Here is a 14,029-nt window from a genome sequence, read left to right on the forward strand (position 1 = left end):
GTGGATGTGTTTAATGAAGTTTTTCTTAAGCTTGAGACAAGAATTGCGGGACAAAAGCATTTTGCCGAAAACCGTGCAATGTCCTGTAGCAACACAAAAAATCATGTTTCCACACCTTTCCTCATTTCAGAAGTACCTTTGTTTCAACACAGCTTCTTGTTGTGCCTGTTGCTGACCTTTTTGCTAGAAGAGAAACCACTTCCCTCTCTGTTACTTCACTTCTGTGTGCAGCAAGTCTTCAGCAAAATGTGGGTGTGCTAGTTTTAGTGGCAGTCACCACTGTTTAGATATAGGGCTTGATTTACAGTTTGTTGGATGGGGTAACTATGTCACAAACGTGACGGTTATCCTGTCCGCCGTATTACGATCTCATTATATCCTATGGGGATTGTAACACAGCGGACTGGATATCTGTCTCGTTTGTGACTGAGTATCCCATCTACCAAGGTCGTAATCAGGCCCCTAGTGTAATGATTTGTTTTGAGCATATTAAAGTATTAGTTTCCAACACACTTCATAAATACCACAAAAATGTGCTTCATTTGTGTAGGAAGTTGGCTCTGTATGCACTATTTCAAAGTAAGAAATAGCATGCACAGAGTCCAAGGGTTCCCCTTAGAGGTAAGATGGTGGCAAAAAGAGATAATTCTAATGCTCTATTTTGTGGTAGTGTGGTCGAGCAGTAGGCTTATCAAAGGAGTAGTGTTAAGCATTTGTTGTACACACACAGGCAATAAATGAGGAACACACACTGAGACAATTCCAGGCCAATAGGTTTTTGTATAGAAAAATATATTTTCTTAGTTTATTTTAAGAACCACAGGTTCAAGATTTACAAGTAATACTTCAAATGAAAGGTATTGCAGGTAGGCACTTTAGGAACTTTGAATTAGCAAAATAGCATATACAGTTTTCACATAAATGACATATAGCTATTTTAAAACTAGACAGTGCAATTTTCAACAGTTCCTGGGGGAGGTAAGAGTTTGTTAGTTTTTGCAGGTAAGTAAACCACCTACGGGGTTCACGTTTGGGTCCAAGGTAGCCCACCGTTGGGGGTTCAGAGCAACCCAAAAGTTACCACACCAGCAGCTCAGGGCCGGTCAGGTGCAGAGGTCAAAGTGGTGCCCAAAACGCATAGGCTTCAATGGAGAAGGGGGTGCCCCGGTTCCAGTCTGCCAGCAGGTAAGTACGCGCGTCTTCGGAGGGCAGACCAGGGGGGTTTTGTAGGGCACCGGGGGGGAGGGACACAAGTCCACACAGAAAGTACATCCTCAGCGGCACGGGGGCGGCCGGGTGCAGTGTGCAAACAAGCGTTGTGTTTTCAATAGAAAGCAATGGGAGACCAAGGGGTCTCTTCAGCGATGCAGACAGTGGGTGGGTGGGGGGGGGGGTGGCTCCTCGGGGTAGCCACCACCTGGGCAAGGGAGAGGGCCACCTGGGGGTCGCTCCTGCACTGGAGGTCGGATCCTTCAGGTCCTGGGGGCTGCGGATGCAGTGCCTTTACCAGGTGTGGGGTCTTTGAAGCAGGCAGTCGCGGTCAGGGGGGATCCTCGGGATTCCCTCTGCAGGCGTCGCTGTGGGGGCTCAGGGGGGTCAACTCTGGATACTCACGGTCTCGCAGTCGCCTGGGAGTCCTCCCTGAAGTGATTGTTCTCCACAAGTCGAGCCGGGGGCATCGGGTGCAGAGTGCCAAGTCTCACGCTTCAGCCGGGAAACACTTGTTGTTTCAAAGTTGCTTCTTTGTTGCAAAGTTGCAGTCTTTGGTGAACAGAGCCGCTGTCCTCGGGAGTTCTTGGTCCTTCTAGATGCAGGGCAGACCTCTGAGGCTTCAGAGGTCGCTGGTCCCTGTGGAAAGCGTCGCTGGAGCAGTGTCTTTAGAAGTGGGGAGACAGGCCGGTAGAGCTGGGGCCAAAGCAGTTGGTGTCTCCGTATTCTCTGCAGGGATTTTCAGCTTAGCAGTCCTCTTCTTAGGTTGCAGGAATCTGATTTCCTAGGTTCTGGGGAGCCCCTAAATACTCGATTGTAGGGGTGTGTTTAGGTCTGGGAGGGCAGTAGCCAATGGCTACTGTCCTTGAGGGTGGCAACACCCTCTTTGTGCCTCCTCCCTGAGGGGAGGGGGGCACATCCCTAATCCTATTTGGGGGAATCCTCCATTTGCAAGATGGAGGATTTCTAAAAGTCAGTCACCTCAGCTCAGGACACCTTAGGGGCTGTCCTGACTTACCAGTGACTCCTCCTTGTTTTTCTCATTATCTCTCCTGGACTTGCCGCCAAAAGTGGGGGCTGTGTCCAGGGGACGAGCATCTCCACTAGCTGGAGTGCCCTGGGGCATTGTAACACGAAGCCTGTGCCTTTGAGGCTCACTGCTAGGTGTTACAGTTCCTGCAGGGGGGAGGTGTGAAGCACCTCCACCCAGAGCAGGCTTTTGTTCATATTTAGTTACAATCCCTTTTGGGATTTTCAACATGTCAGGAGAATCTCTGACCCTATTTATGTTGCTGCCACCATTGATGGGACCAAAACCCATCTCTTGTCTTTCCCTTTCTATGGCTAGGAGCTGTCTCTCTAAAGCCAGTCTTTTGACCATCCTGGCTAACAGTAGGTCATCTTCACTGAGGCCATCCTCAGTGATTCCAGAGGTGCTGGACCCTCCTGTGAGAGAAGCAGCATCTCTGACTATCACATTTGGAGTCAGGGTTTGAGGGACCCTGTTCTCCCTAACTAGGACTGGCGGTGGGATTTCCTCCTCTGTGAGGTCATCCTCAGAGGGGTTGTTTTTAGCAAACTCTGCCAAGAGCTCCTGGAGCTGTTCTTTGGTAGGGTTTGATCCAGTTTTTATTTTTTTGATTCTGCAAAGAGTCCTTAACTCTGACATCCTAAGACGCAGGTAAGGTGTGAGGTTGAGCTCCACCACTGTCTCTTCTGCAGTAGACATTATGTTTCCAAAAGTTGGAATACTTTTTAAGAATCTAAAACTATCTCTAGAACTTAATCCAAACTTTTACAAAACTTTTAAACTCTAAAACAATTGCTAACAGGGACTAATACAAGGCCCTAGCAGGACTTTAAAAAATGTAGAAAAATAGCTCAAATTTCAAAAATCAGTTTATAATGAAAATTTTTGGAATTTAGTTGTGTGATCAGGTATTGGCTGAGTAGTCCAGCAAATGCAAAGTCTTGTACCCCACCGCTGATCCACCAATGTAGGAAGTTGGCTCTGTATGCACTATTTCAAAGTAAGGAATAGTATGCACAGAGTCCAAGGGTTCCCCTTCGAGGTAAGATAGTGGCAAAAAAGAGATAATTCTAATGCTCTATTTTGGGGTAGTGTGGTCGAGCAGTAGGCTTATCAAAGGAGTAGTGTTAAGCATTTGTTGTACACACACAGGCAATAAATGAGGAACACACACTCTGAGACAATTCCAGGCCAATAGGTCTTTGTATAGAAAAATATACTTTCTTAGGTTATTTTAAGAACTACAGGTTCAAGATTTACAAGTAATACTTCAAATGAAAGGTATTGCAGGTAGGTACTTTAGGAACGTTGAATTAGCAAAATAGCATATACAGTTTTCACATAAATGACATATAGCTATTTTAAAACTAGACAGTGCAATTTTCAACAGTTCCTGGGGGAGGTAAGAGTTTGTTAGTTTTTGCAGGTAAGTAAACCACCTACGGGGTTCAAGTTTGGGTCCAAGGTAGCCCACCGTTGGGGGTTCAGAGCAACCCCAAAGTTACCACACCAGCAGCTCAGGGCCGGTCAGGTGCAGAGGTCAAAGTGGTGCCAAAAACGCATAGGCTTTAATGGAGAAAGGGGATGCCCCGGTTCCAGTCTGCCAGCAGGTAAGTACCCGTGTCTTCGGAGGGCAGACAAGGGGGGTTTTGTAGGGCACCGGGGGGGGACACAAGTCCACACAGAAAGTACACCCTTAGCGGCCGGGTGCAGTGTGCAAACAAGCATCGGGTTTTCAATAGAAAGCAATGGGAGACCAAGGGGTCTCTTCAGCGATGCAGGCAGGCGAGGGGGGAGCTCCTCTGGGTAGCCACCACCTGGGCAAGGGAGAGGGCCACCTGGGGGTCGCTCCTGCACTGGAAGTCGGATCCTTCAGGTCCTGGGGGCTGCGGATGCAGTGCCTTTACCAGGTGTCGGGTCTTTGAAGCAGGCAGTCGCGGTCAGGGGGAGCCTCGGGATTCCCTCTGCAGGCGTGACTGTGGGGGCTCAGGGGGGTCAACTCTGGCTACTCACGGTCTCGCAGTCGCCGAGGAGTCCTCCCTGAAGTGATTGTTCTCCACAAGTCGAGCCGGGGGTGTCGGGTGCAGAGTGCCGAGTCTCACGCTAAGGAAGCTGTCATTAGGGTTGATTTTAGACTGATTCAGTTAAAATAGTACAACGTAGGGTGTACTACTTTAGGACTCCTAGGTCCTTTGCATACGCTGCCTTACCTTTAATCTTGCAAGAGTGTGTACAAGATGGCAGGTGCTTTCATGTACCTTAGATGTGACTATAGATAAATGGTTCCTGCTGACATATATTGAGGATATTACATGGTGGAGTGAATGCGTCTCTGGTGCTGATCCTAGCTCAACCCTACTATGGGTGCAATCGAGCCTACGACAGTGGTTCTCAAACGTTTGACTTCTGTGACACCTCACTTTATCATTACTGGAACCTGGGGACCCCCACTGGATCGTTATTGGAGTCTAGGGACATTCCCCCCCGAGGCACTAGTTAAGCTGGGGAACCCCGGCTAAACATTGTCAATGATTTGAAGTGCAAACATTATACACCTGCACTGCTTCCTCGAATCAATCTGAGGATACTAATGACACTTTTATCATTCAATTTCAAATTCCTTGACATATACAGAACATTTTAAAATGTTAAATTGTACATTTAGCCACCTTATTTATATACACTTTATTAATCTGTTCATATTATTTAATTTTATAAGCTGTGGTAAACCCCGTGAGGATGCTTCGCTGGGCCCCCCGGACCACAGGTTGGGAACCCCTGGCCTACAAGATGCATGCTATTTGAAGATGTGGCACTTTCTGTGGCTCTACGAGATATCGCTCAGAAGAGGAGAAGCGGGCTATCCCCATCATTTGAAGGGCAGTATAAGAATCTTGGGTTTACGTAAGCACAGCAGGTGACATGTAAGAGTAGGGACTGTCCATGATATTTGAGGTGTGGGGAGCCTAGTGTCTGCTATGCAGTGGTAGGTAATTTAGAGCTGCATGTTTGGAGGGGGGACGTAAGTGACCTGAAACATAATCCAAGTTACTTTTAATTGGAATTTATGTGCCAAAATGTATTCCTGTTTATTGCTTATATTTCAGTGGCCGAAGTAGCCTGACAGCACTCTTGTTATGGTTTTTCGGTGTTCTGAGCGATTGGGGTAATCTACAATGAAAATACATTTTTTTAAATGTTCTTAAGTTTCAGTGTTGGGTAAAGAAACATATTTTTTGGGGCTTGAGCTTCAGAATTCCATTTGCCATCCAAGACTGGAGTTGGGAGAGAAAGCATCGTTCATAAAGTGAGGATGTTGTTTAGGAAGTCAATTTTTCAGTATAGTTGGTTGTAATTTGCATTCTGGTGACACGGCCCCCCACCCCCAAAACCTTCAAAACAACCTCAGGAGCTCCAGACACAGGCTGAATGTCATGTGTCTAAGATGGAATCTCTAGGTATGTTATAGGTCAACATGGTAGAGGCTGAGGAATGGCATCCAGATTCAATAACCCAGAACTGGTATTGGTTGGTTAGAAAGGAGGAGAACCAACTGAGGACGAAAGTCCATTCAGTGTTTCTAGATCAACTCTTTAATAAGGTATTTGATCTGGGCAGCTTTTCAAAGACCAGAATTGCTGTCATCCAATATCTGATGAAAGTCTTGAGTGTGAGTTTCTCAAACGTACAGCCATAGAGGAAGACAGATTTAGGATTTGCACAGAGATGTTTATTGTTATTGTAAGCCGTAAATTGCAGTGAGCTACATTTCTTGATAACTTTGTCAAAAGTAAATTGGAGTTAAGCCTGTACTTAGAAGGTTAAGTCAAGGTTAGGTTTTGCAAGAAAGGTGATTTGGGAGTGTGGTCTGACTATCTAAGATGGCGACCGCATTTTAGACGCGCTCTGCCAACGTCCAACTAAATCCTGCAGGATCCTAAAATTCAGAGACTCCGGGTGACAGCCTGAAACCAAGTCGAACACAGATAAATCTAGACAACACAGATTGGTGACCTGCTCGTGCTTCCATGCCCCACTGTCGCACCCTACTGAGTGATGCCATCCTTGCATACTGCGGTGAGACCCTCCGCTGAACTGAGGGGTGGGTCGCCTGGCTGGCATGGCACGAGACGGAGCGAGAGTGCTTCAGGCCTCATGAGGAGAGGATGGGACTCCCAGCTCCTGCAACCTACAGGAGACTACACAAGAGGTTGGGTCTTAGCAACGCTGCTGACTTTGAGGCTGCTGATCTTGAGGCTGTTGATGAGAAGGTCGGTTCAACTTCCCCTTGATTGAGGCCTCGGAAGGAACTAGGCCTTGGCTTCCCTACACAGAGACGAGTTGCCTTCCTGTAGGTGGTAAAAAACAGAATTTCAGTCCCTTCACACGAGTGGCCAGTAAGGCCGCCCATATAAACAGAAGCGCGTGGTTAAGCCCAGTCATTCTTGGTGCACTGCATTTGACCAGGAGCTGCCAAACAAATCTTAAAGTGGCAGAAGAGACTGAGCATCGGGGCATTCTCCTAATCACCTCGGTTCCTTCATTGATCGCCCTGCACCAGTGTTGGTGTTTGAAGAAACACACAGCCCCGACTATATGTATTAATGCCCATCTCATAACATACAACAGTGATCATAATTGTGGTCCCAAATTTATACTGGGACGTGGACATATCTCCATTGCTCAAATGAATCCAGAGGATATAAAAACAGCATATTCCACACCTGACCTTGTAGAAAAGGGGCACACTGTTCAACCTGATTTCTCTCCCTCACTCAAGTACACTATCCATATAAAATCCACCTCAGGCCTTACCACAGGACTCCAGTCCTCACTGACCAGCTAGTGGTGGGAAAGCAGAACTTCAAGTATATCCTTCCAGAAATGCATTTAGCCACCGTATGACAGAGCCCTGGGGCCTGCAGACATGTTAATACTGGGAGTCCCAGCTGATTTCAAGTAACAATTGGGTGTTCAGGGATAGAAACAATTCTGCCACCAGTTTAGATATCATGCAGTTTGAAAATCCAGGCCTGCAAAATTTATTGTATGGGGTACCCATGCCACGAATATTAACCAAGGCCATGAGGATCCGAATGCAGTGCTGGCTGGCGCACCAAAATAAATTAAGTAAGAGGGCTCACTCCTAAAACCCCTGTGTGACACAGAACATAGCTTACCCAAGTGATACATCTGAATGGGTTTAAGGCATGGGGAGTGTCAAAGAAGGCAACCATTTTAGTCCTACAAGCAATAAAGAATGTCATTTTCCCTGCATAAATCCCACTTGTCTTGTATTTACCTTAAGGTATTCCTTTGCAGGTATATGTTCCAACCCAACAATCACTCATGAATTCAACCCATTACAGTCAAAAGTGACCATGGAGCACGTGGGGAAAAGGGACTGCCCAAGACATTCTCGTCATTCGTGCTAAATATGCCAGACTCCGTAATGCTTCTGCAAACTAAATGGAAAACTGAAGTACGGAAGCTTGACGATGAAGAGTGGACAGAGGCTAAAATTACACCTCACTCTTTATCTGATCACACAACTACCTCCTACAACTCAAAACTTCCAGTGAAGTTATTACTACCCAGGAAAGGTCTGAAATCTGAGCAGAAACCTGGACCCTCCTTGCATGAGATGTGAAACTGCGATTGTGATTACATCCCCATGATCTGAAACTATGCAATAATTAAAAGATACAGGTCACACATGCAGATTACACTTTGGAATGTGATAGGGAGTCCGTTCATACTGTACCCCTAAGTAGCCATCTTGGGCAATGGGAATGTCAAGACATAAAAGCTCCCTTATAGCAATGGATACAAGAGTTGCAGAATCCAACACTGCACGTTTCTGGCACACGGACAATGCACCCACCATTGCTAAATGGTTTAAAGGCATGGATCACTGTGCCAAAGCAGAAGAAACTGCGTGCAACACGAGGGGATGCCCTAGAATATATAAGAAGATCTTGAGCCGTGGAACCAGCATTATCATATTCTATCAAACAGAAACAAATCCACCTTAAACATCAGCAGACATAACTTTCAGGAGAAACATGTCATCACCATTGAGCTTATAATAAGTTTAATGGAAAGTAGACTGTTCAGCTGCCATTTGTTGTACTTAGAAATCAAGATTAAAGAATTTTCTTTCAGGAAAGGTTGCGATGTGACTGCATTTCAGCATGTTGATGAAATTTCTTTTAGGAAGCGATGGTTGATCAGATTTCACCATGTAGGAGCAAAAAAAAAAAAAAGATGAAAATTGGCTTTAATATAGTTAATTGATATGAGTTCAAGGTACTTGTTGGTAGGTGTGAGGCTCCTGTTGATCATGATGAACTTCTTGGTCCTTGAAGAGGTAAAATAGCTCCAAGCATTGGCAGCTCTGGGAAGAGGTGGCCCAACTGAGGCCAAAGTAGGCCAGAGATTTTTGTCACATTGAGAAGATTTTGTCAGTGAAGGAGACAGTAAATTTCTTGCATTTGTCAGTTCAGGTACAAGGCATGGATTTAATGAGAGAGAGAAAGCAGATGGACAGGATGTCATTAAATAAAGATTTATCCAGGTTAGAGGGCTACTTAATTTAGTCCTGGAAAAATTAGACCTGATGATTGAATGTTTTTGGCTTCTAGATGCTACTAACTTTGTGAGATGTATTGGAGATTTGGAGGAGCGTCAGACTTTTTCTAGCCTTCAAATGTGTCTTCTTTCCACCATGAGGGCCTCCGTACGGCCTGGCTGGATTGTTTTCATAGGTTGTTGCTTTAACTGATGTGGTGCCAGAGAATCATCTGCTAATGCTATGATACTATTTGGTAGCTTACAGTTACCGTGTGGTTGAATTGAATTAGTCTCAAATTGACATTGACATCTACAGAGGAAAGGGTTAGCTTCTTGAAGGAGTGTTTCAATCTCTTCCTAGTGAAGTCTTAGGTAGAAAGGGAAGGGGTTAGGGTGATCAACTTGAAGGGGATCAGAAGGTTGCGAGAACAGGAAATCTCATTGCAGGGAAACCTTTTGATCATCATGGATCTGGTGATGAGGTCCACCCTTTGGTGTCAATCACTAGAATGCTGGAGGAAATGCATTTGGAGAAGCATTGAAGGATTTGCACTTAGCATGGATCACCTCAGTATTGAAGTCTCCAAGGAAGGTGATGGTGGAATGCAACAATCTGATTCACAGACAAGTAGTGTGCTTCACAATTGGCTTTGAGATTTAGAGGCTGATAGATGATGTGCAGGTGGTGCGTATAAGACAATGAGAGGGCAAAAACAAAAAATGAGTAGCAAGGTGTATGACTATGGGAACACATAATGAGTTCTTATGAAATATACAAACCCCCACCTTGGAGTAATGGAATAATTAAGTTGTTCTGTGGGACCAGAAAGTCAAGAATGAATTTACTTCGAGTTAGATTTCTGTGATGCACAGCAGATCCAATTTGTTCACCAGGGTGAGATCTGCAAAATGAGGTTGGTGTGCATTGGTCGATCTTGAATCATCGAGCTTGCAAGTGAGGTTAGAGGATGATTGATATTTGCGTGGCCATGAAAAGGATTGCACCGAATGTGAAGAAGGTTGTTCGCATTTAGAATGCATACATTTGCTGCAGGGGAACTGGCCAATAACTTGAATGGAAAGATGAGAAGGAAGGTGACACGTCTTAGTGAGGAAGGTGGAGAAACCATTGTAGAGAATATTAGCTTGGAGGCAGTGTACGAGTGAGAGGATCTGACTAAGCTAGAAGCTGGCAATGACTCCAGTAAGAAGAATGTATGCGGCTTCCCCAGACTAAAGTACACCTCAAAGATAACAAGCAGAAACTACTAGGGTCTGGAGTTGCAGCAGGAGGTGGGTGAGAAGTTGAGGCAGGAAAAGAGGTGTTTTACTTTAGGTATAGATGCTGGCTACATGGGTTCTAATCGAGTGGCCAGGCCTCAAAATGAGGGTCATTGGGATTTGCTGGGGAGTAAACAAGTGGTATGCATTAGGCAGGTGGTTAGCACAAACTGTAGTATTAGTCGAGTGTCAGATGTTAAGATTAAAAAGTGTAACTACTAAGTGCTTTATCAGACCCACAGAAGACATGCCACACTTGTACACGTCTGCAGTATCTCTTGAAACCCTACCACCGTCTAAATGGAAGCGCTGTCTGGTATTACAAATATGAGGTTGCAACAGATTCCCTGGAGCAATTAGCAGATGGGACAGTAGCAGTGGTTTTGTGATGAAGTAAGTTGCACCTCAGTGACAAGTATGAGGATGCCGAATGTGGAAAATCAACCTTAATAAAAACATTACTTTAAAGATGATGTTACACATCATAACTGTTCAGTATGGAGATGTCAGTTTTATGATTTAGACCTCGATTATGAGTGCCCCCGAGATGTGCTATTTATCGTACCTGCTGAAATCCGATACCACGGGGTTCAGGATTCACCATGTAAGGTATGTACCACTAATCTTGAATCTACCATAAAAATGGGTAAGCAGTACTAATTCTGGTGCTTCCTGCACCAAGATCTGCTTGTCCCAAGATTTGCCAGATCTTTTTCCAAGTTACATTTTGGGACCATCGATCTGCTGAGATAAAAAGGGGGAGGAAATCTAGAGGGTGTCAACTTTGCTGAACAACCTGTATTGTGACCCCTGCAAAAACAGCTGTTTGCCCAGAGGCCAGAAGGTAAGGAGACACTCAAAATCGAGACCTTTCAATTTACCTAATCTTATGGATCTGTTCAATCATTCAATAGCGATGAAAAACATTTTAAAGACAACTGTATTTTCTGAAAACCTTGGAGAGTTAAAGTTCCAAGTCAAAGTAGGCATGTAGGTGTAGGCGACTCGAACTTCTTCTCTTTCACATCATTCTGGAAGGAGTACCTATTTTTTCATTATATTAACCACTCTTTTTGGGCAACCCTGGCTGTGCCTCCTGTTGCAGAGACAAAGCCTCTTGGTAAATCCTTGCGCTATATCTTTCATTTTGTTATTTTCTTGGACAGTTTAAATCATATTCAAAGTCGTAGCTCAAGCGCAACTTCTTGTATCTATAATTGTACTAATTCAATTATTTGTATCAGAAGAAAGTAGACAAAGGGAACAATATGTAAGTGGTGTTCTCTACTCCACAAGTTCATTCATCCATCCCTGGCCTCAAAGGAGGGGTGGGCATAGAACTATTTTACACTATCTTTACCAAAATTCTGAATTTCAATTGAAAAATCACTATCAATCTGTGCTTGTGATTAATCGGACACTTCATAGCAACTGTCAATGGTGCAAGCGACATCAGTGCATGCAATATTACAACCCTACGGTTTGGAACCAGTGTGGAGGCTGCTGTCGAATAATTCCATTTAAAAACAGATTCCTCGCATTTTGATTCCCTGCAGGTGTCACACTAGATCTGTAAACTTTTCAGCAATTGCTCCCACATGCCAGCGGGTAGCAACTTTGGACTCTACAGTGGCTTTTTCCTGCCTGTGAAAGTCACAGAGCTAAGTCGTGTATAGGCACCACCCCTGCATGCTGATGTCAGGTCCTTTTCAGGTCTTGCCTGCACAGCACATGAGCTGTGCTGCTAGACGTATTGTTTATAATTCAGTGGGTTCCCAACACGCCCACAACAAATCATTAGTTGCTGTCGTTGTTATTCTCATTTGCAATCTTTCAGTTACTTAGTTCCTGTAGGCTTCCCTTCCATTCTTGTGTTAGCTCCTCCTTGGAAGCTGGATCAAGAATGTGTTCTTTCTCGCCTTTTGTTCTTCCTCGTCTTTTTGCAAAGCACTACGTTTTTTAAATTTTGTAAGTGTTTTGGTGTAATTCCTGGATGGTTTAACACAGGAATACAGCTTCTTATTTAAATTACTTTCACCCACAACTGTACTACTCTACACCATTCCACTCTGTCACTTCATTGTACTTCTCTCCACCCAACCTCGCTCCAATCCACTCTACTTTACTCTACTCTGCCAAACCACTCTACTCTATGCCACTCCACTCTACAGCACTCCACTCCACATAGTGCCAGTCTGAGGCAGTCTACAGCACTCCACTCTACGCCACTCTGTGGCACTCCACACTTCTCTACGCGACTCTAGTCCATTTCACTCTCCTTCACCTCCGATGTGAGCTCTACTGTAACTCCCCTCTACGACACTATACTCCACGCCACTCTGTGCCACTCCACACAATGCCCCGCTCTATGCCACTATACTCTATGCCATTCCACTCTACTCCATGCCATTGTATTCCACGCCACTCTACACCCACTCTGTACCACCCCACTGTGCACAACCCCACTCTACCCCACTTCACGCCACTCCATTCCACTCCACTCCATTCCACTCTACACCACTCTACTCAACTCTATGCAGTCTACTGTACGCCACTCAATGTCACACTACGCTACTCTACCTCACTCCATGCCATTCTACTCCAGTGTCCTCTGCACAACTCCATTCTATGCCACTAACGTTTTAGCTATGCTGAACAGCAGCCATGCTGCTGTACAACATGTCTAAAAAAACATTGGCAAAGCCAATATCTCTCACCAAGGTGACACCTATTGGCTTTGCCAATGCTTCTTTCCATTTCTTTTAAAGCAGATCCAGATCTACATTCCAGAATTTTGGTTGAATCTTCACTGGCCTCCAAAACCTTTCTTCAGTGACAGTCTGCCAGAGGGTCTTCCCTGAAACCTATAAGCTTCAAGCTGTGCCTCACCTGCAGGAAGCAGATGTCATATACAGATCCACATGGTCTGCCTTTGATGTCTCAGGGACAAGCACAGTTCAAATCCATGGTACAAATGCTCCTTAATAAATGTGGCTGCAGGCCAACTGCAAACCAAATCGCAAGCCTGACTATACTCTAAGTTACGGTCCTGGTGCAGGTGCCCGTCTTTTGGTAAGACCAAGATGAAGTCAAAGGGCAAATTTCAGCACAAACGTAAGAAGTCCAGACGTGAGCCCTCTCCCAGTCGCTCCTGCTCCTTGGGTGTATCACGAAGTTGGCACTCAGAATGTCCTAGTCTGCACCAGTCATCCGACTCCAACTCAATTCCACAACTGGAGCTTATGTACCTCAATTTTCCGAGGCCATCGTTGAATTTAATAGCGGGTAGAGATCTTCAAGGAGGCAATGCTGCCACTTTTTCAGACGATCCTTGGCCCATCTGGAGTGCCTTGGACACACCCCCTCCAGTAGGATTTCCACTGTTAGGGCCTTCCCTGGCACTGCCTGCCCCATAGGGTTTCGACTAAACTCACTCCAGCACCAAGCCACTCTTCCAGTCCTTTGCCAAAGGCCATGCCATTTCTGGACAGTCCTGTGCATTCTCTCATGTTGGAGATACCAGTTCTGGATCCAAAGCCAGTCTTGTATCAGGAGCACCATTCTGCTAAATCTCAACCACTGTCTCATTACAAGATCACTAAGGTATAGCCAGTGGTGTGGAAGGATCCCCCAGCATTGTCCCTACCTGACATCCAGTGTCTTCGATGCCTTAAGGCATCATTCAGCTCAGGCGCCATACAGAACCTTCAGAATGTTCCACATGATGGAGACGATGAGAACACAGACAATATTAGCCTATCGCTATACTAATGCTGGCCTGTATTTAGAAATGCTAACAGCCTTGATGCCAAATCACAGATGGAATCAGACTGTGTGTGGGCATCCCCACCAAGGAAACCTTCTCAATTGCGGTAGTGGTCTTTAGGCCCTTAGGAGTGTTGAAAATTCAGTGGCTTACTGTGGAAACTAAGGCTA

This window comes from Pleurodeles waltl, chromosome 10 (genome assembly GCF_031143425.1).
Source record: "Pleurodeles waltl isolate 20211129_DDA chromosome 10, aPleWal1.hap1.20221129, whole genome shotgun sequence".
Classification (NCBI taxonomy): Eukaryota; Metazoa; Chordata; class Amphibia; order Caudata; family Salamandridae; genus Pleurodeles; species Pleurodeles waltl.